Raw genomic sequence first — 19,903 nt, forward strand, 5'->3', positions numbered from 1 at the left:
TCCAGTAGCACCTTAAGGTGTTACTGGAAGGCAGTCCTTTGACAGTGTAACTCTGGTAAGGACAGTGCAATTCCATACATGTGTGCTCAGAAGTAATTCCTGCTGACTTTAATGGAATTTACTGCCATATAAGTGGGTATAGGATTCCAGGCTAACATTCCTATTAACTTGCTTTTTAAAAATATGACAGCAGGGATGGGAAATTTGTGCCTCTCCAGCATTTGAAAAGCCACAAGTTCCCCATCCCTATCTAGGGCATTCTACATTTTGTCTGTGTGATATAAGCATGTTAATCACTAACAGAAATAATTTGCAGGATGCAAATTTGCAAGTCAGTCTCTAGGCTAGCCAACCATGATCACCCATCTCCTTCCTGCTCAGAAGCCACACAAATTCTTATTATACAAAATGTACTGGGAGAGAACTTCCTGACAAAACTGATACAGTGGTACCTCGGGTTACATACGCTTCAGGTTACATACACTTCAAGTTACAGACTCCGCTAACCCTGAAACAGTGCTTCAGGTTAAGAACTTTGCTTCAGGATAAGAACAGAAATCGGGCTCCGGCGGCATGGCAGCAGTAGCAGGCCCCATTAGCTAAAGTGGTGCTTCAGGTTAAGAACAGTTTCAGGTTAAGAACGGACCTCCGGAATGAATTAAGTACTTAACTCGAAGTACCACTGTACATGCAAAATAGAGTTTGCTTTCCTGAAGAAACAAAAAGCAAACTAACCAGACACCATTTAAAAACTGTTTATAATGTTTGCAAAAATGTAATGTTTGCAACAATGTAAGGATCCTGTATGCAAAGCAGATGCCAGAATGAGTGAAACTAAACAAAACTGGGGGGTGACACCTTCCAAACGAAACATTTTGCTTTAATGTCAAGCACAGGTGTGAGGTACTTCTGAACAATAATATTTCTGTATGCACAGAATTTATTCTCTGCTTTTCTACATTAACATGTAGTCAAGCACCTTATAAGTTTTGCTTAAACATTAAAAGAAACAACAAACCACCAGAAATGATGGCTTAAAGCAGTAATAAAAGTAGGCATGAGGTAAAAGCATTTTGGCTACGCCCACTGAAACAGCACTGCTTTTAGGGTTCTTCTAAAAATTGGCAATGCTTCCATATCCATTCACTCTCTCTTTTTTGCATACACTCTCATCCCTTTGATTGCATACCAAACCACCATGATATAAACCTCCAGAATAAAAAGACATTTGGACTACAGCTATGAACAAATTACTGATGTTGGTGAAAAACTACCAACACAGAGACGAACAAGAAAGATGCTCAAAAGCAGCCTGATAATAGCATGAGCCTAGCACCCTGCATTCAATAAAACAAATGGGTTCAGGATTTAACACTCTATCCTACAGCCTTACAGTTGTGAAAGCGTGATTACTAGGGACAATCCATCTAATCAAGCCAATGAAATCTTATTTCAGCTACTGCATCCCTAAATTTCATTTGCTAATCTGACAACAGATTGGTTACCTGATGTCGATGAAAACTGAAGTTGCACAACAGACACGGCAGGGTGTTAGAAGATTTCAGGGCTGCTCATAATGCTCTTGCTGTCCTAGAAACCCAACCACTCAAAGCAGTGAGATCTCTAACGAAGGCTGAAGGCCACCTGTGAAATGAAAAACAGTTTATTAGAGAAAAAATACCAACAGCACAGGAGTCGTCATGCTTTTAGTATACAGAGATGAAAGTGAAAGACACAGACTTCTGATGCCTGAGCCAAGCCTTTTAAGCATGAAGGAAAGCATGCTAACAGCCTTCCGAGAGGCCTGACATGCAAACAACTGCAAAATGCAAACAACTGCCAGTCGCCGCTACGTAAAATAGCTTATCCTGAAACAAATCAATGCATCAAATTTCATTCAAACCAAGTCACTGAAAGCTCCCTTCCAACAATACATTCAAATGCCCTTCCAAGAACACTAGACTACTTCTCATGTGGAGAAACTGTGCAGAGCCTCATCTGTCGTTTTGTCTTCCAACTTCTCAACGAAACCAGAAACCTCCCGCTGCTCATCTCCTGCAGGTATAAAGAGCCCACGCCCAACCTATATTCTATTTTGATGTACTGCTTTTTGGAATTGAGACAACTCAGAAAAGAAGAACAAGCCTAATCTGGCATCTGGAGCCACTTTTGAGGTTGTTGAGACACAGCTGAGGGGAATCGGAACACCAGAACATGACAGTGTGAAGTCATAAGAAGGAAGGAACTATATTTCCTCAATGGCAGCAAAGCTGGGGGGAGTAAGATATACTTTTTATTGATATCTTTAGCCCTTAACCACTGGGGAACAGTATCCCCACAAAATCACCTTATCCTACACATGTTCATTCAACTGCTTTGATCGGCAGAACTGGCACTACGCTGGGTGCCACATAATGCCCATTTCACATTTGGTTGATTAGTGCACTTTGGAACTCCCTGCCTATTGAGATCAAGCAGGCATCTGCTCACTATACCCTTTTTGGCGCCCGGTAAAAACATTCCTGTTTAGACAAGTCTACCCAGGTGCTTAGTGAGTTGGGGTAATTTTAACTTTGGGTGTCTGAAGTAGGGCTGTACATTTTTCTTGATTTTTCTATTTTATCTTCTATAAACTACATTTGGGTTTTTTAAACAATCAAACAGTGTGTAATAATGAATGAATGGATTGGCAGCTGAAGGTGGTTTGAGGGGCACCCTATCTGGGCATTCATTAAATGGGGAAAATATCACATTTGGGGGTGCTCTTGCAGGGACAAGTGAGTTAAGTCTGCTGCCTCCTTGGTGTCCGTTTTTGCTTTAGCGTTCCAAAATATATGGGGATCTGATATGGACCTGTAAACTCTTGGAAGGCAACAGAAGGAAGAATGGGGCTAGCACTCTCACCCAACCCAGGTGTGATGAGGTACCCATTTAAATAACACCTGGATAGGCCTAGAGCAGGGTTTTTCAGGCTGAGGGTCACATTTCCACCTGGGTGATATTCTAAGGGTCTACATCCCAGTGGAAGAAGAAGAAGAAGAAGAAGAAGAGTTTGAATTTGATATCCCACTTTATCACTACCCAAAGGAGTCTCAAAGCAGCTCACAATCTCCTTTCCCTTCCTCCCCCACAACAAACACTCTGTGAGGTGAGTGGGGCTGAGAGACTTCAGAGAAGTGTGACTAGCCCAAGGTCACCCAGCAGCTGCATGTGGAGGAGCAGGGAAGCGAACCCGGTTCACCAGATTACGAGTCCACCGCTCTTAACCACTATACCACACTGGCTCTCACCACTGGTAGGCAGGACCAGAGGCAAAAATGTGCAAAGCAACAAGTGTGCATTTTACCTTTGTACAATAGACTATTTTCTACATGCACTCACAAAGAATCATAGAATTGTGTTGGAAAAGGACCCCAGGGTCATCTAGTACAATGCCCTGCAAGGCAGGAATCTCGGCTGAAGCATCCATGACAAATGGCCACCCAACCTCTGCTTAAAAACCTTCACAATCTCCTGAGGGAGACCATTCCACGGTTAACAGCTCTAAGTTTCTAGCCAGGAAAAGGAAAACACACTCAAGAAGGGTATGAAGTGTTGCTCGTGAGGAATGAGTCTCAATGGTCATTTGCCCCTGATGTCTGATGCTTTCTTACTACAAAACATGATTCTTCCGCACATTCTTCTAAGACCAGTGCTTTCTGCATGTGTCATGGCTGTATCGATGCATGCTGAACTAAGTACAGTCATGCCTCGGGTTAAAGACGCTTTGGGTTAAATCTTTTCAGGTTGCATCCCGCGACGACCCAGAAGTACTGGAAAGGGTTACTTCCAGGTTTCGCCGCTTGCGCAGACGCTCAAGATGACATCACACGAATGCACAGAAGCGGCGAACCGTGACCCACGCATGTGCAGACATGGGTTGCGTTCTGCTCAGGCTACGAACGGGGCTCCGGAACGGATCCCGTTTGCAACCAGAGGTACCACTGTAAGAGGGTTGGATAGCAGTTAGAGAAAGGAATTTGAAACGCAGAGAGGGAGGCACAACTTAAGGGACAGCTACCAGGAAGTGATTCAGCACAGAAAGCAGAGAGAGCAAGAGAGCGCGCATGAAAGCCAGAGAGAGTTCTGAATTAAAGAAAGAAAGCTTAAATAATGTCTTTGTTTTATAGTACTCTTGCCTGATCCTTAGTGATCATTAACAACACTTGAAACAAAGGTACTCACCAGCACAGAGTACGACCACATCTTTTCTTTTGCTGCCATTTTGTATTGGCACTCAGCGCTTTTACCTTATATTTTACACAAAAACCCCTCCACTGCATAAGACTATAATCATGTGCATATTTACCTGCAAGTAAGTGCCATTGAGTTCAGTGATGCTTAAAAGCTAAAGGCAAAAGACCCCTCACAGTTAAGTCCAGTCACGAACAACTCTTGCTTTACAGGCCGAGGGAGCCAACATTTGACCGCAAACAGTTTTTCCAGGTCTTGTGGCCAGTATGACTAAGCCACTTCTGGCAAAACCAGAGCAGCGCACGGAAGTGCCATTTACCTTCCCGCCGCAGCGGTACCTGCTATCTTGCACTTTGACGTGCTTTCAAACAGCTAGGTGGGCAGGAGCTGGGACCGAGCAACAGGAGCTCACCCCGTCGCGGGGATTCGAACTGCTGACCTTCTGATTGGCAAGCCCTAGGCTCAGTGGTTTAGACCACAGCGCCATCCGCGTCCCTTCCATGATGCTTATTTCTGAGTAAATATGCCTAGATTTTACCTGCAAAGCACAATGAGCATATTCTTAATGAAGAATATTTCCCATTCTAAATATTTCCTAAACTAAAAAGCCGCAAACATTGCGATCTTTCATTGCAAGAGAGTTTCTCCAGCTCTTTGGCCCGCTGGTTGCCCCCTTTATACTGCTTTTTCAGCTCAACAGTATCCTTCTTTGAGGGGCAATAACCTTAATGTAACCAACATTCCAGTCTAGGAAACAGCATTCTTCCCATCAGTCCACTATTTCCACAGATGTTTCCCCAAACCTGCTCAAGTTCACCGATTGTCTTCCTTCCATTCCTATTCAGCTGTCATTTTGCACTAGGCTGTAATTAATAGTAGGTTCGTAATTTGCTTCTAAGTGTAACATTTTGGAATGCTCAAGTGTCTCCGATGCAGATTCTCTGCAATTAAAATAACCTTTACAGATCTCATCAGTGCTCCGAGATAATCTCACTCACTTCTGGCAGGGGATGCAATTAAAAATAATAATTGAACAATCGCTCCAAGTCATGGATTTCATTTAAGATCTTCATGTATAATCCCCACCCTTTTTACTTGAAGGAAGAAAGGTAGATTGTAAGGAGAAAGAGTTTCCCTTACAAACCTGAAAGATAATAGTTACAGAACTTATTGTTACAGGAATGAAATTATTTAAGCAGATCTTCCTTTTAAGTTCTATTAGCCCTTCCTCCTAGGTCTGCTTTTATATAATATATATATATTTCTTATAGGACAAGGCTGCGATCCTGAGACAGAAAGCTCTGTAGGAAGAGAAATATTATGTAACCACACAATATTTTGGGGCAATCTCTCCTGAAGAAGACTTCCCTTGACCCATAGGTATATGGAAAATACCACGAGGTCACTAACAATCCCTTCTTGCCCAACATATGCAAAGGATAGCCCTTGGCAGCATGTTCTGTACCTATGGGCATAGCTGTCAACTTTCAGATTCGAAAATAAGGGATCAGCAGCCTCGAAAATAAGGGATCAGCATCCTCACCTGTCCCGGGATAGCAATCCGGGATAGCAGCACTGGAAACGGCACTGGAATAAAGGAATTTCCCGGGAAAAAAGGGAAGGTTGAAAGCTATGCCTATGGTTCTGATGTTATCTGACTTCACTGCAAAGTGCTGAAAAAGCTGTGATTCATAGGTATGGAATGATACTTAATAATGTGGTTAAATAATTTAGATTTCATAAGCATCTTTGGGATTATAATCTTCAGGAAGTGGAGGAAAAAATAGCAATACATGTGTAACGTACTAGACTGGAAGAAACTCCTGCCTGAAACTTTAGAGAGCTGCTGCCAGTCCGTGTCAACAGTATTGCCATATATGGACCAATGATCTAAATCAGCTTAAGGAAGCTTCCTATGCTACTCGGAAGGTATATTCAGATCTTTGCAGGAATAATAATAATAATAATAATAATAATAATAATAATAATAAATGTTATTTATATACCACCCTCCCCGGCCAGAACCGGTCTCAGGGTGGCTAACATCTGAATATATAATACATTAAGACATAAAATTCAACAGAAATACAGGAAGAGTGCAGGATACTACCCACCAAGTCAAACTGGCACTGCAGTGTCAGAATAGGCTTGCTACTGGAAATTGGGAATCTGCCATACAGTCAAAATCATTTTTTGGACTTGTTTTCCTTTATCCTCAGGTCTCACATAAGGCATCACTAAAAAAGCAACTGGCCTGCTCCAGCAGTTCTATTTGTTTTACCTAAAACTATTGCCAAACTTCTATTGCTGATATTATTGCTCACTGCCACATCTTGAAGAATTACATTCTATTATCCTGGACCCCAAAAGTAACTGGGCTATTGTCATGAATCTTACTATGTATATATACCTCAGAAATAAATCACACTGGTACACATAATGAAGGCCCCATCACAGAGCTACAATTCCCAAAGTGGTTTAACAGGCAATCCTTCTTCCTGGGGAACTCTGTAATGATAGCTGTGTGAGGTGAATGGGAGGGGGCGGTTCCTCCTTACTCTCAGCACCCTTTACAGTTCCCAAGATTATTTGAGGGAAGCCAAGACTGTTTAAAGGGACGCGGGTGGCACTGTGGTCTAAACCACTGAGCCTAGGGCTTGCCAATCAGAAGGTCGGTGGTTCGAATCCCCGCGACGGGGTGAGCTCCCGTTGCTCGGTCCCAGCTCCTGCTAACCTAGCAGTTTGAAAGCACCTCAAAGTGCAAGTAGATAAATATGTACCGCTGCGACAGGAAGGTAAATGGCACTTCCGTGTGCTGCTCTGGTTTCGCCAGAAGCAGCTTAGTCATGCTGGCCACATGACCCGGAAGCTGCGCGCCGGCTCCCTCGGCCAATAAAGCGAGTTGAGCGCTGCAACCCCAGAGTCAGACACGACTGGACCTAATGGTCAGGGGTCCCTTTACCTAAGACTGTTTAAAGGGGTATGATATATACAGTGCAGAGAGCAGATGCTGCCCTGTGTTTCCAATATTACAGACTGCAAAAACTTCTAGCCCTATTCTAAATTTATATTTTTCATCTTCCTCTGTTTTTAGTCCCAGCTCTCACTAGGTAACATCAGCTCAATAACAATCAACTACCTTTCTGCCATTTTACAACTGGGGATCTGAGGCTAAAGGAATAGTTGCTTGGTGGGGCTTTTTCTGAATTCAACTTGCATGGAAACAAACAGCTGCAGAGCAGCTCAATTTAAGTGTTTCTAATAACTATATATATAAACGGCGTTTCCGTGTGCTGCGCTGGTGCTGGCTCGCCAGAGCAGCTTCGTCACGCTGGCCACATGACCCGGAAGTGTCTCCGGACAGCGCTGGCCCTCGGCCTCTTAAGTGAGATGGGCGCACAACCCTAGAGTTGGACACGACTGGCCCGTACGGGCAGGGGTACCTTTACCTTTAATAACTATATATAACTAAATGTGAACCGAGAAGAGGAAAAAAGTTGGGTTTCTTAGTTTGTGTCTCTAAATTTAAATTGCAGGCTTGTTCTCTGATTCATCTGGCTGATGGTGGTGGCTTATCTATTTTACTCTTAGGAGGAGAAAACGGTTCGTGAGCTTTGCATAAAACTCAGGAAAGGGATGGGTGGGGATAGAACAGGTGCCATCCGAGAGGTGACAAAATGTCACAGCTGAAAGGCAGCTGCTCAGCAGAACAGAAGCAACAAGAAACCTCTCAAGTGAAAAGCAAAGAAGCGGCAACCAGCCTAAGCAAATGATAAGAAAAACCGCATGGGCCCTGTAGAATCAGCGTCATCAATCTCACAGTTTTCAAATGTCTGCAATCCAACTCTGCAGGAAGCTGCCTTAAACTGAGGTAGACCACTGAGCCATCTAGATCAGTCTGGTCTACAGTGGCAGTTCCCAGGTTTTGTTTTGATATGGGGACTCACAAGTTCATATTCACTTGCTAGGGTGGCCCACCATATTTTTTTTTGCAACATGACTTTTGGGCTGTCATTCCCAGCTCACATGCAGTTCTGCCCTTCCTTCTTGCTGATAACCCACTCCAAGGACCTCTCCGCCACCTATGTCATTCAAAGTCGAGACCCTAAACCTTGTCTCTGCCTCCACCCACTAGCACCCAGCAAAGAAGGGGCCCCACTTCCCTTTGCCTGGCAGTCTTAGCATAGAATTGTAGAGTTGGAAGGGACTAGAGGGTCATCTAGTCCAACCCCCTGTAATGCAGGATCAGCCCATCACTGGCCTTTGTCCCCTGCTAATGGCCCATCCAGCTAGCTCTGCATCACATTAGCTCCCCCTGAGTTCTACCACATTAAAAGGTAAAGGGACCCCTGACCATTCGGTCCAGTCGTGACCGACTCTGGGGTTGGGACGCTCATCTCGCTTTATTGGCTGAGGGAGCTGGTGTACAGCTTCCGGGTCATGTGGCCAGCATGACTAAGCCACTTCTGGTGAACCAGAGCAGCTATACGGAAATGCCGTTTACCTTCCTGCTGGAGCAGTACCTATTTATCTACTTGCACTTTGATGTGCTTTCGAATGCTAGGTTGGCAGGAGCTGGGACTGAACAACGGGAGCTCACCCTGTCACGGGGATTTGAACTGCCAACCTTCTGATTGGCAAGTCCTAGGCTCTGTAGTTTAACCCACAGCACCACCTGTGGCCCCTTCTGCCACATTAGAAAAGGACAATTCCTGTGTATATTGTAGACATGTTCATCATTCAAATGCAAAATGCATTTCTGCAACTAGAGGTTGCTGCCATTTGCATGAGAGGAGTGCACAGAGTCCTTTTTCCTGTGATTTTTTCCATATATTTTTCTGGTGAATTCTGATCTAGTATGGAGATACTGTACTAGAAGCAAATGTCCTGTGTCTGGTTTCCTTTTCCTTGCACAGACTATTCATACTTATCTGAAAGCCATTTCCACTGAACTCACCTGGGCTTGCAATGTATAGGATTATACAGAGGCATTTATAGTTTTTCAGGCAGCAATCTTATACACACTTAGCTGGAGGGCGGGGAAAGGAAGCACCACTAAACAGTCAGCCTTACATGCATATGATTGCTATGTATAAACATCGCATTAGCACATGAGTTGTGCTACGTTATGATACATTTTATGTTGTTAAAGCATAAAGTTTAGGTTTGATAAGAAAGTGAGAAAGTTATGATTGCAAATATTTTGGCTTCTCCCCAAAATTATGGTTCTCTCCTCATCCCCGCAATGGCTTCAGCATTTGGGAAATTTAGCACCTCACCTACAGGTTATCCTTCCATCCATTGAATAGGTACAAGGACTGTGAGCTCTGCAGCAGTTGCAGAGGCTGCATTGCTGTTTATTTTAGATGCTAGTACTACACAGCTGCCCCCATCAGTAGCTACCCTCCACAGCTTCTCTAAAATTTCAAGAGGTTTCTTCCCATGGATAACACAGCAGTTTGCAGTGATATCCCAGTTTAATAGCCAAGGAGAATGTTAGGACTTACAGCTACAGAAGTACTGTCTAGAAGGATCCAATATGTTGAAAATGTTTAGATAAGGAGGGTTCATTAATCCATATGTAGCGGCAATGCGAACTTGCCCCCCCCCCAAAAAAAACAATTCTGGGGAATGATTTATGAAGAACTAAAGAAGATGCTTCAATATTCCTTTCCCAAGAAGCCAGAAGCATTCCTGTTAGCTGTAATAGGACAGGAAATTCCAAATAAAGTAAAAAAAACTTTTCCTTTACGCAACAGCAGCAAAACGCTAAAATGTGGAAGGAGTGGGAAATCCTGACAAAAAAAGTGGTTGCTTAAACTAACAGAATATGTGGAATTGGGCCACTATGACGGCCAAAATAAGAAATACAAAGAGAAATAAAGTCTTAAGCAAGGGGAAACAACTAGAAGAGTATCTAAGAAGTAGTAGTATAACCCTGCCCTACAAGTAGGGTTAAAGACATGAACACCAGCAAACAAAACAAAGAGCGAAAATAGAGATGGGAAAGAGTGGAGGACTTTAGGAGTTGCAGCAAACCAAAGGGATTGGGCTAGGATGTCAAGGAAAGATAGGTTGAAAAGTCTAGGCGAGATGGGATAGGAGATGGTGTATGTAACTGGAACAAATTTAACCAATTGTAACTTGAAAATGCATAAATAAACAATAAAAGGAGTATTGTCTAGAATGCTACAATGACAGTTTTTCAACCAAAGCCTAACTGCCACTGGTAGGTATGCTTGGCAGGGCTAACGTAGACAAACATATAAATACAGTGGTACCTTGGTTTACGAACTTAATCCGTTCCAGAAGTCCCTTCTTAAACCAAAACTGTTCTTAAACTGAGGCACGCTTTCTCTAATGAGGCCTCCCACCGCTGGTGCCCTTCCACCGTTCAGATTCTGTTCTTAGACTAAGGTAAAGTTCTCAAACCGGGACACTATTTCCAGTTTTGGGGAGTTTCTAAACCAAATCGTTCTTAAACCTGACTGTTCTTAAACCGAGGTACCACTGTATACTGTTGTGCCATTGTTTGTATGCCGTTTTGGGGTTCATCTGAATGGAAAGAGGCCTAGAAGAATAATAAATCAAATCACAAATGTCTTTTTTCTTTTTGTTGTACAAAAACTGGCAGGTCAACCCTACGGTTCCGCCAAGGTTACCATAACATAGTTAGACTCCTATGTTCAGCCAAGAGCAAAAAGCACAATTGCTGCACTAACTGAAATGCCCACAGCATCCCTGCAAACTTTGCCACCGCCCAGCAATCCTGAGGTTGCTAACTAATGGTAATACACATCAGCCATGCATGGACCTCATCAGCCAATGTGTGGCAACAGTATTAATGTCACATTGATGCTACTGTACCCAGTATATATGCCCCCTACATGCACAATACAGAAATGGGCAGCCAGAAGAGACCACATTGCTTTGCCAGTGCAGACCACCATGTAGCTGTGGGAATCAACTAGCCATAAATGTCAGGAGACATACTTGTATCTCAAGGCATTTGCAAACAACGATCAACCAAGCACTTTGGGCAGGGGGGCACTAACCTTTTCGGACCAGTAGGCACATGTGGAATGTTGAGAGGGTGCTGCCAGTCACAAAATAGCTGCTATGGGGGCATGGTGTAAACCAAAATTAGACAGCCAGCCACCCTGGAAAACCCTAAGAGAAGTCAGCTGTGTCCTGCTAGTCCTGATTGTGGAGGACAATAATGATTTTTTACACAAACACACACACACACACATGCTGTTTCTGTCAAACAGCAGCAGGGAGCGTTCCTCAGTACCAGGAAAAGTTGGTGACAGCACAACACACTTCCATTCCACAGAAATCAGTAAGGTACTATCTACATATTTTGTCCCATTATGTTCTTCTAGAAGGGCTAGAGACTTTTGACTCTGGGGCACCTGCCCTGGGGCACCAGTGAAAGCCTTTGAGGGCAGCCAGGGAGCCCGCGGGTGCTATGTTGGTGACCCTGGACTCAGGAAGGGCTGCCATGCCATTCCACTGAACAGCCAGCAAGCTCTACAGCCCAATGCGTAGAGGAAGGATCTAAGCCTCACTGCAGGAACAATGAGGTCCAAACACTCATCAGAGCACTCCACACAGTGCAGCTGTAATGGTGCCCTTGGGAAAGTGGTTTTTATTCCCCCTATCCCCACCCCCACCCCCGGGAGTGGATCCCACACACAAAGAAAATGAGAAACTCTGACAGAAAGTTCAGAGGCCGGTACCTTTGAGTATTTTGCCAGCACTTATGCACCCAGGTTTTAACACGGCGCTCCAACTTGCAATGACTGTATTAGCTGGGGGATGAATGGGATTTCCCCAGCAACAACCTATTGTTCGGTTTGCATGCAGAGCAGCTGAGACCTACCCCCAAACAGAAGCATGGAGGGGAGGCAGTGGCATAGCGTGGGTTGTCAGCACCTGGGGCAAGGCAAGTAATTTGTGCCCCCTAACCCGGTAGAGGCAGAGAGCTGCGAGTGCGAGTGTGCCCCCCCCAGATGTTGCGCCCGGTGTTGCCGGCCCCCTTGCACCCCACGCTACACCACTGAGGGGAAGGCACAGGTTTGGCTCTCCTCTGCTGTGGAGTCTCTTTGACATAGAAAGTAAAGCCCACTCCTGCTTTAGAAATGAATGGGTAAGTATGTACTGAAGGGGTGGGGGAAGCACCTAGATGCGCTGTTCTAGGCTTTGAGTCAAAATGGTATGCAAATGAAAAGTAGTAGTACGGTGTTAGTTTTTTTCAAGGGGAAATTTCTGGATCACATGTGACATATAAGTATTCTTTTCTCACCTGCTTGAAAAAAGGGGGGGGGGTAAGAGTGACGGTTTGGGCTGGAAGAGCATTAATGAGGCCAGAATGCCCTCAAAAGTTCCTTGATAATCCCATGACAAAGTTGCCTTTTGTTCAGGGAATTAAAGCTGATGAGCATCGAAACTAATTGTCTGGCATCTTCCTTTGGTCTTTTGACTGGTGCACAAACAAACAAACACACAAACACCCTACTCCCTGCCAAGCTAAGGATGATGTAATCTAGGTATCTGTGGAGAAAAGAAGGGGACAGGCTGAAGTCTGAAAAGCAAGAAGAGTTACTGAGAGCTAGTTTGGGGTTTGGAAGCTAGCAGCACTTCAGGCTGTTGGTTGTGGAGTTGTGGTGGGGGGAGGGGGGATTTTGGTGCACCACTGCCTATGCTTAACAAGTACGGTATATCTGTAAACAAGTGCAAATATTGCAGAACACCCAAGTTCCAGTGACCTCCTTCTAAAATAAACTAAATCTGGGTAAGCGCTGCATCCCTGGAAATTCTCACTACTGGGAAAGCTCAACAGACATTTCTTCTTTCCGCTCAACTTCACTGTGAGGACTTAAAGGTACAGGTATCCCTGACCATTAGGTCCAGTCACGGATGACTCTGGGGTTGTGCGCTCATCTCGCTCTATAGGCCAAGGGTGCTGGCGTTTGTCCACAGACAGCTTCCGGGTCATGTGGCCAGCATGACTAAGCCACTTCTGGCGAAACCACAGCAGTGCATGGAAACAGCGTTTATCTTCCCACCGGAGCGGTGCCTATTTATCTACTTGCACTTTGACATGCTTTCAAACTGCTAGGTTGGCAGGAGCTGGGACTGAACAATGGGAGCTCACCCCATCATGGGGATTCGAACCACCAACCTTCTGATCAGCATGCCCTAGGCTCTGTGGTTTAGACCATAGTGCCACCCGCATCCCTAAATGTCAGGACTTAGTAGAACTAAATACTTTTGTTCCAATTGCATCAGGCCCAAACCACTAGCTATATATCATTACAGACAATACAGTGGTACCTCTAGTTACGTACTTAATTCGTTCCGGAGGTCCGTTCTTAACCTGAAACTGTTCTTTAGCTAATGGGGCCTCCTACTGCCGCTGCACCACTGTTGCACGATTTCTGTTCTCATCCTGAAGCAAAGTTCTTAACCTGAGGTACTATTTCTGGGTTAGCAGAGTCTGTAACCTGAAGCGTATGTAACCCGAGAGACCACTGTAGTTTGTTTTCTCAAAACAGAAGGTACAGAACAGAGCTTCATTTTCCTTGGTGGCTACAGTTATTTCATTATTTTCACTGTTGATAGGTTTTGTGGAATGTGGTGCTGCGGTGTGTGTGTGTTGAACAAAAACTTTTAAACCAGAGACAGCACTGAGATCAATCAATAAATTACTATGTACACTACAATGCCTTTGGCCCTCTTAAAATTATTAATTAACATAAAATACTGCTCCTCACAAGAAATGCTGTGGAAACAAGGTACAATAACATTGTAAAGGTCTCAACAGCCATCAATTTTTACTATTCTAAGAAGTAAGAGATATGTGGGCAATTGTATTGGAGAGTATGCTGCTGCACATAGGAGTGGCCATTTCCTAGGTAACACAAGATCCTTTGGCAATAAAACGGGAGGCATGACCAACAGAGCTTAGAAAAAGGTCAAGCCAACAGCAACAAGCACACACACTTATGGCTCCCAAGTACGTGCTCTGCTTGAATTCAGTATACTTTGCTTATCAGTCATGTGGCATTTTCTGGAGTTTTTTCCATGCTCATGTGGTTCTGCCTCACTTTAAAAAGCTATTACTGGAAATAAAATTTCCTTCCCTGTGTAAGCATGTAATTCTCTCTAAAAGATATTTAACATACAGAACCAACACCTATACAATGTTTGCTTATTAAAGAGCAAGTCCATTCGGAGATGTGAAAAATTCCCTTCCCAAATCCATGTTTTTTGCAACACAGCCTAGGGGGTGGAGAATGTAATGTCTACAGATGTATATATAACGTTCTGGAGTTTTCGTAACAATTATTTCTTTTCCCCCCAGCATTTCACTTTATAATAATAATAATAATAATAATAATAATAATAATAATAATAATTTATTATTTATACCCCGCCCATCTGGCTGGGCTTCCCCAGCCATTCTGAGCGGCTTCCAAAAGAATATTAAATTACTGTGATACATCAAACATTAAAAGCTTCCCTAAACAGGGCTGCCTTCAGATGTCTTCTAAAAGTCTGGTAGTTGTTGTTCTCTTTGACATCTGGTGGGAGGGAGTTCCACAGGGAGGGCGCCACTACCGAGAAGGCCCTCTGCCTGGTTCCATGTAACTTGACTTCTCGCAGTGAGGGAACCACCAGAAGGCCCTCGGTGCTGGACCTCAGTGTCCAGGTAGAACGATTGGGGTGGAGACGCTCCTTCAGGTATACTGGACTGAGGCCGTTTAGGGCTTTAAAGGTCAGCACCAACACTTAGAATTGTGCTCAGAAATGTACTGGGAGCCAATGTAGGTCTTTCAAGACCGGTGTTATATGGTCTCGGCGGCCGCTCCCAGTCACCAGTCTGGCTGCTGCATTCTGGATTAGTTGTAGTTTCCGGGTCACCTTCAAAGGTAGCCCCACGTAGAGCGCATTGCAGTAGTCCAAGCGGGAGATAACCAGAGCATGCACCACTCTGGCGAGGCAGTCCACAGGCAGATAGGGTCTCAGCCTGCGTACCTGTGATGGCCTGGGAATCCGATTCAGAGGCTGAACCGGAGGAATCCCAGCCTAAACAGAAGTCCCCACCTCCAGGGCCGGCCGAGCTGGGGCAGGGCCTTGATTCTGAAGTGCCTGCAACTGTGCCGGATCCTCAGGAGCAGGCACCAGATGAATCCATTCTGGCTCCGGAGGCGGTTGAGGACTCAGTGCCCTCAGGTGAGTCTCCCCCTGGGTCCAGTAACCCTTCAGCCTCTCCTGAGCTGCAGAGGCTCAGGGCAGAGAGGCGAAGGAAACTGGTTTCTCCCAGGAGGAGTGCTCACCTTAAGGCCAGGAGAGGTGGGTCTCCTGGGGGCCGGGACTGCCCCTGGCCTCAGAGAAGATAAAGGCCAGTCAGCCCAGTCCCAGGTAGCGGGAGCAACGTCGCTGAAGAGCTGTTTTGGACAGCACAAAGTCAGGTTCCCCCAGAGTTCCTGTCCTTGCCTGGCTCCTCGCTGTGGACCCCGCTTCGACTGTGGAGGACTGTCTGCCGACCCTCGACTCAGGTCCTGGACCTCGCCCCACGATAACCTCCCCCCTGGACCAGCACAGTACCAGATGGAGCTGGTACACAGCTGCCCTGGACACGGATTTAACCTGTGTCTCCATGGACAGCTGTGAGTCCAAAATGACTCCCAGGCTGCGCACCTGGTCCTTCAGGGGCACAGTTACCCCATTCAGGACCAGGGAATCCTCCACACCTGCCCGCCTCCTGTCCCCCAGAAACAGTACTTCTGTCTTGTCAGGTTTCAATCTCAATCTGTTAGCCGCCATCCATCCTCCAACCGCCTGCAGACACTCACACAGGACCGTCACCACCTTCACAGGTTCTGATTTGAAAGAGAGGTAGAGCTGGGTATCATCCGCATACTGATGAACCCCCCCTGCCCAAACCCCCTGATGATCTCTCCCAGTAGTTGCATGTAGATGTTGAAAAGCATGGGGGAGAGGACAGAACCCTGAGGCACCCCACAAGTGGGAGCCCAGGGGTCTGAACACTCATCCCCCCCCCACTTTCTGAACACGGCCCAGAAGGAAGGAGCGGAGCCACTGTATGACAGTGCCCCCAGCTCCCAGCCCCTCAAGACGGTCCAGAAGGATGTTATGGTTGATGGCATCAAACGCCGCTGAGAGATCCAGCAGAACTAGGAAACAGCTCTCACCTTTGTCCCTAGCCCACCGGAGATCATCAACCAGTGCGATCAAGGCACTTTCAGTCCCGTGATGAGGCCTGAATCCCGACTGGAAGAGATCCAAATGGTCCGCTTCTTCCAGGCGTGCCTGGAGTTGTTCAGCAACCACTCGTTCAATCACCTTGCCCAAGAATGGAAGATTTGAGACTGGGCGATAGTTGGCCATCGTGGCCGCATCTAAAGATGATTTTTTAAGAAGTGGTTTAATAACTGCCTCTTTCAGTGGGTCTGGGAAGGCTCCCTCACAGAGGGAAGCATTCCCCACCCCACGAAGTCCCATCGCCCAGCCCTTCCCAGCTAGCTTTTATAAGCCAGGATGGGCAAGGATCCAGGAGACAGGTAGTTGGTTTTACTCGTCCAAGCAGCCTGTCCACATCCTCAGAGGTAACAGATTGGAATTGATCCCACGCAATTTGACTAGACAGGACTCTAGCACTCTCCTGCTCCCACGGTGGCGTCTACCTCTTCCCGAATCTGAGCGACTTTATCTGCAAAAAACTTTGCAAAAATATTGCAGGAGAAATGCAAAAACTCAGACAAAATGAGAAATGTTGAAGCCGACAGCCATCTAGCAAGAAGTCTGGTGGTCCAAAAATACCAACAGGTGGTTTTCACTGTGAAAACACTTGAAAACATGACAAGACGAAAGGAAGTCCTTCTTCACATGGCACCCAGCTAAACAGTGGAACTTGATCCCACAAGATGTGGTGATGGCACCAACTCACAACAGCTTTAAAAGGGAATTAGACAAATATTAACAGTTACTTGTCCTGAGGTGTATATGCTGTCTCTAAAAATACCAGTTACAGATAGGTAGCCGTGTTGGTCTGTCATAGTAAAAAAAAAAAATCCTTCCAGTAGCACCTTAAAGACCAACTAAGTTAGTTCTTGGTATGAGCTTTCGTGTGCATGCACACTTCTTCAGATACCTACAAATACCATTTCCCAGGAAACAATAGCAGGAGAGAGCTCTTGTTCTGTTTGTGACATCTACTTCTACTTGGCCCCTGTGGGAAATGTATGCAGGACTAAAGACTTTGGTCTGATCCAGCAAGGCTCTTCTGTTGCTCTATTTTTTTCAGCTGTGAAAGGTATCCAACTATGTCATGTTCAGAGCAGACCCAATAGTTTTTGTGGATTTCAGTGGGTCCACTCAGAGGATGACTAATGTTTGTTGGCTTTCACCCATGATTTCATCATGCTGACTTTCACTGTGAAGCAAAGTAAAGTCAGAATAAACACTCTTGTATTTTTTCCATGCAGGAAACTAGATTTGTTTTGTTGCCCTTGGCTCTTTTAGAGAATCTGACAGACCTTTTAAACTGTGTTCCATTACCACCTGCATAATCAGATAGCAATGAAACAAAAATCAGTTATGCTGGTCAGTAGAACTGCTGAATGTTCTTCGGGTCCGGCCTTCCTTCACGGAACTGAACAGATTCACTGAAGTGAATAAGACTCTCCAATGGCAAGGTAACAGCACAATTAACAGTCAGCTTTGCAATCCCTTTCACAGAAAAAACACTGACATGAAACTGAAAGCTAACAGTAGTCCTCTTTGGCTGTACATTTCTTAAAAGAAGTATTTCTTTTCTTGTCTTGTCTTGTCTTTAAAAGCAGAACTTCAATGAAGTGCATAAACATCTCTGAATTAAGAATTTCTATTTCCCCCACTTTTCATACCTTAGATTCTGAATATTTCCCGACTGGTCCAAGAGGTGGCAATTCCATTTTGGAACTATCCACTTGCTGTTGTATAGAGTGACAAAACGACGGGCTGACATGGTGGGCTTTTTGCTTCCCTGGGTTCCTTTAAAAATGTGGCATTTTATCAAGCCTTTGCTCCTTCCTTTTCCTTCGGACATCCTGTACCCATTTTTAGGGTGACAGAGAGGCAGGCAGTGAAACTGCCTATCTTTGCTCCTTCCTTATTAGCCACAGAAATGCTTCAACAGCTTTCATTGCAACTTGGTTTAAAGCAGGCATGGCCAAACTCGGCCCTCCAGCAGTTTTGGGACTACAACTCCCATCATCCCTAGCTAACAGGACCAGTGGTCAGGGGTGATGGGAATTGTAGTCCCAAAACAGCTGGAGGGCCAAGTTTGGCCATGCCTGGAAAGGAATGGCACAAGTAAGGAATCTGAGCACTTGTGCTCAACCAAATGCTGGAGCTCCACTTCGTTTACTACCTGCATTTTCTTGAACTTGCAACAGGCATACTCTTATATACACAAATGCAGGATGAAAGTGAGGAATTTAAGATAAACCTCTCTCCCAGCGACGAGGGTTCTGTTTTCAAGCTACTGGCACTTTTGACTTTCAACTGAGTTAGGGAAACAACTTTTTTTCCTCCCTTGCTGCATATTGAGTGGCCATCAAAAAGTTGAGCACTGTGACAGGATGCAGATCTTCTCTTTGCTTCAGGAATAATAAATATTTAGTTATTTCAATTCGGCTGGAAATCTCTCACCGACTCTGTTTCAGCAGAGAAGTCCTGCGCTGCTTTCTGTGTGATATTCCAATTTACCTACAAAAGAAGTTTCCCAAGGCCTCAGTGTTGTTTATTTATTGTAAGTGAGCTGAAGTTCTTGTGGTTCATTTTAAGAAATGCGAAAAGAGGAACAAGTTTTATTTTTCTCCGGTTCAATGCTCCTTGCGGTGAAAGACACTTTACAAACCCAAGTGACAGTTACTGAGAGATCACCATCTGCAGCATCAACAATTTCAAGAAGAGCAGAGTCAGATGGAAATTTTATATCCACTACCCACATCAACCAATAGCAGAATGAAAGCAAAATATTACCTCCAGTGTTTAAGGAGGACTATATCTAAGCCTTCTTTGTTCTCTGAGCTGCCTCCTCATACTTCCCCCGCTATAGCATAAATATAAAATAAGCTAACTTCCACAACAGTAACAGTGTTAGTTACTGTGATATTCTGTGGGCTGACATGCTGGCAGGTGTAAATGTGTGGCTGAGTGAAGATGACATTGCCTTGTGAAAGGGGAAAGAATAAGACCAGATGGACCTTGAATTTTTTTCAACTTTGTGAGTCACCTCTCATTTTGCATACTTCTTTTTTTAGGACTAGAAAGAGCCTACCAGACCTATCTCAATCTGGTTTCAGGCCTGGTTTTGGCACAGAAACTACCGTATTTTTCGCTCTATAAGACGCAGCAGACCATAAGACGCACCTAGTCTTTGGAGGAGGAAAACAAAAAATATATATTCTGAATCTCAGAAGCCAGAACAGCAAGAGGGATAGCTGCGCAGCGAAAGCAGCAATCTCTTTTGCTGTTCTGGCTTCTGGGATAGCTGCGCAGCCTGCATTCGCTCCATAAGACGCGTACACATTTCCCCTTACTTTTTAGGAGGGAAAAAGTGAGTCTTATAGAGCAAAAAATACGGTATTTAGAT

At 44.9% G+C, this 19,903-nt stretch overlaps 1 protein-coding gene across 6 annotated transcripts in view; it reads right to left on the bottom strand.

The window, feature by feature from the left end:
* ST6GAL1 (ST6 beta-galactoside alpha-2,6-sialyltransferase 1) overlaps nt 1–19,903 on the bottom strand; it is a 106,878-nt gene that overhangs the window by 28,296 nt on the left and 58,679 nt on the right. For 5 of the 6 annotated variants that reach the window (XM_081910504.1, XM_081910503.1, XM_081910501.1 and 2 more), the window contains exon 2: nt 1,506–1,644. The gene's annotated coding sequence lies outside the window, so the exon portion shown is untranslated. Of the gene's footprint in view, nt 1–1,505; nt 1,645–1,966; nt 2,186–19,903 lie in introns of those variants that run through there. The other variant, XM_081910500.1, reaches the window with a different exon arrangement.

This window comes from Podarcis melisellensis (genome assembly GCF_964234715.1).
Source record: "Podarcis melisellensis genome assembly, chromosome: 5".
Taxonomy (NCBI): Eukaryota; Metazoa; Chordata; class Lepidosauria; order Squamata; family Lacertidae; genus Podarcis; species Podarcis melisellensis.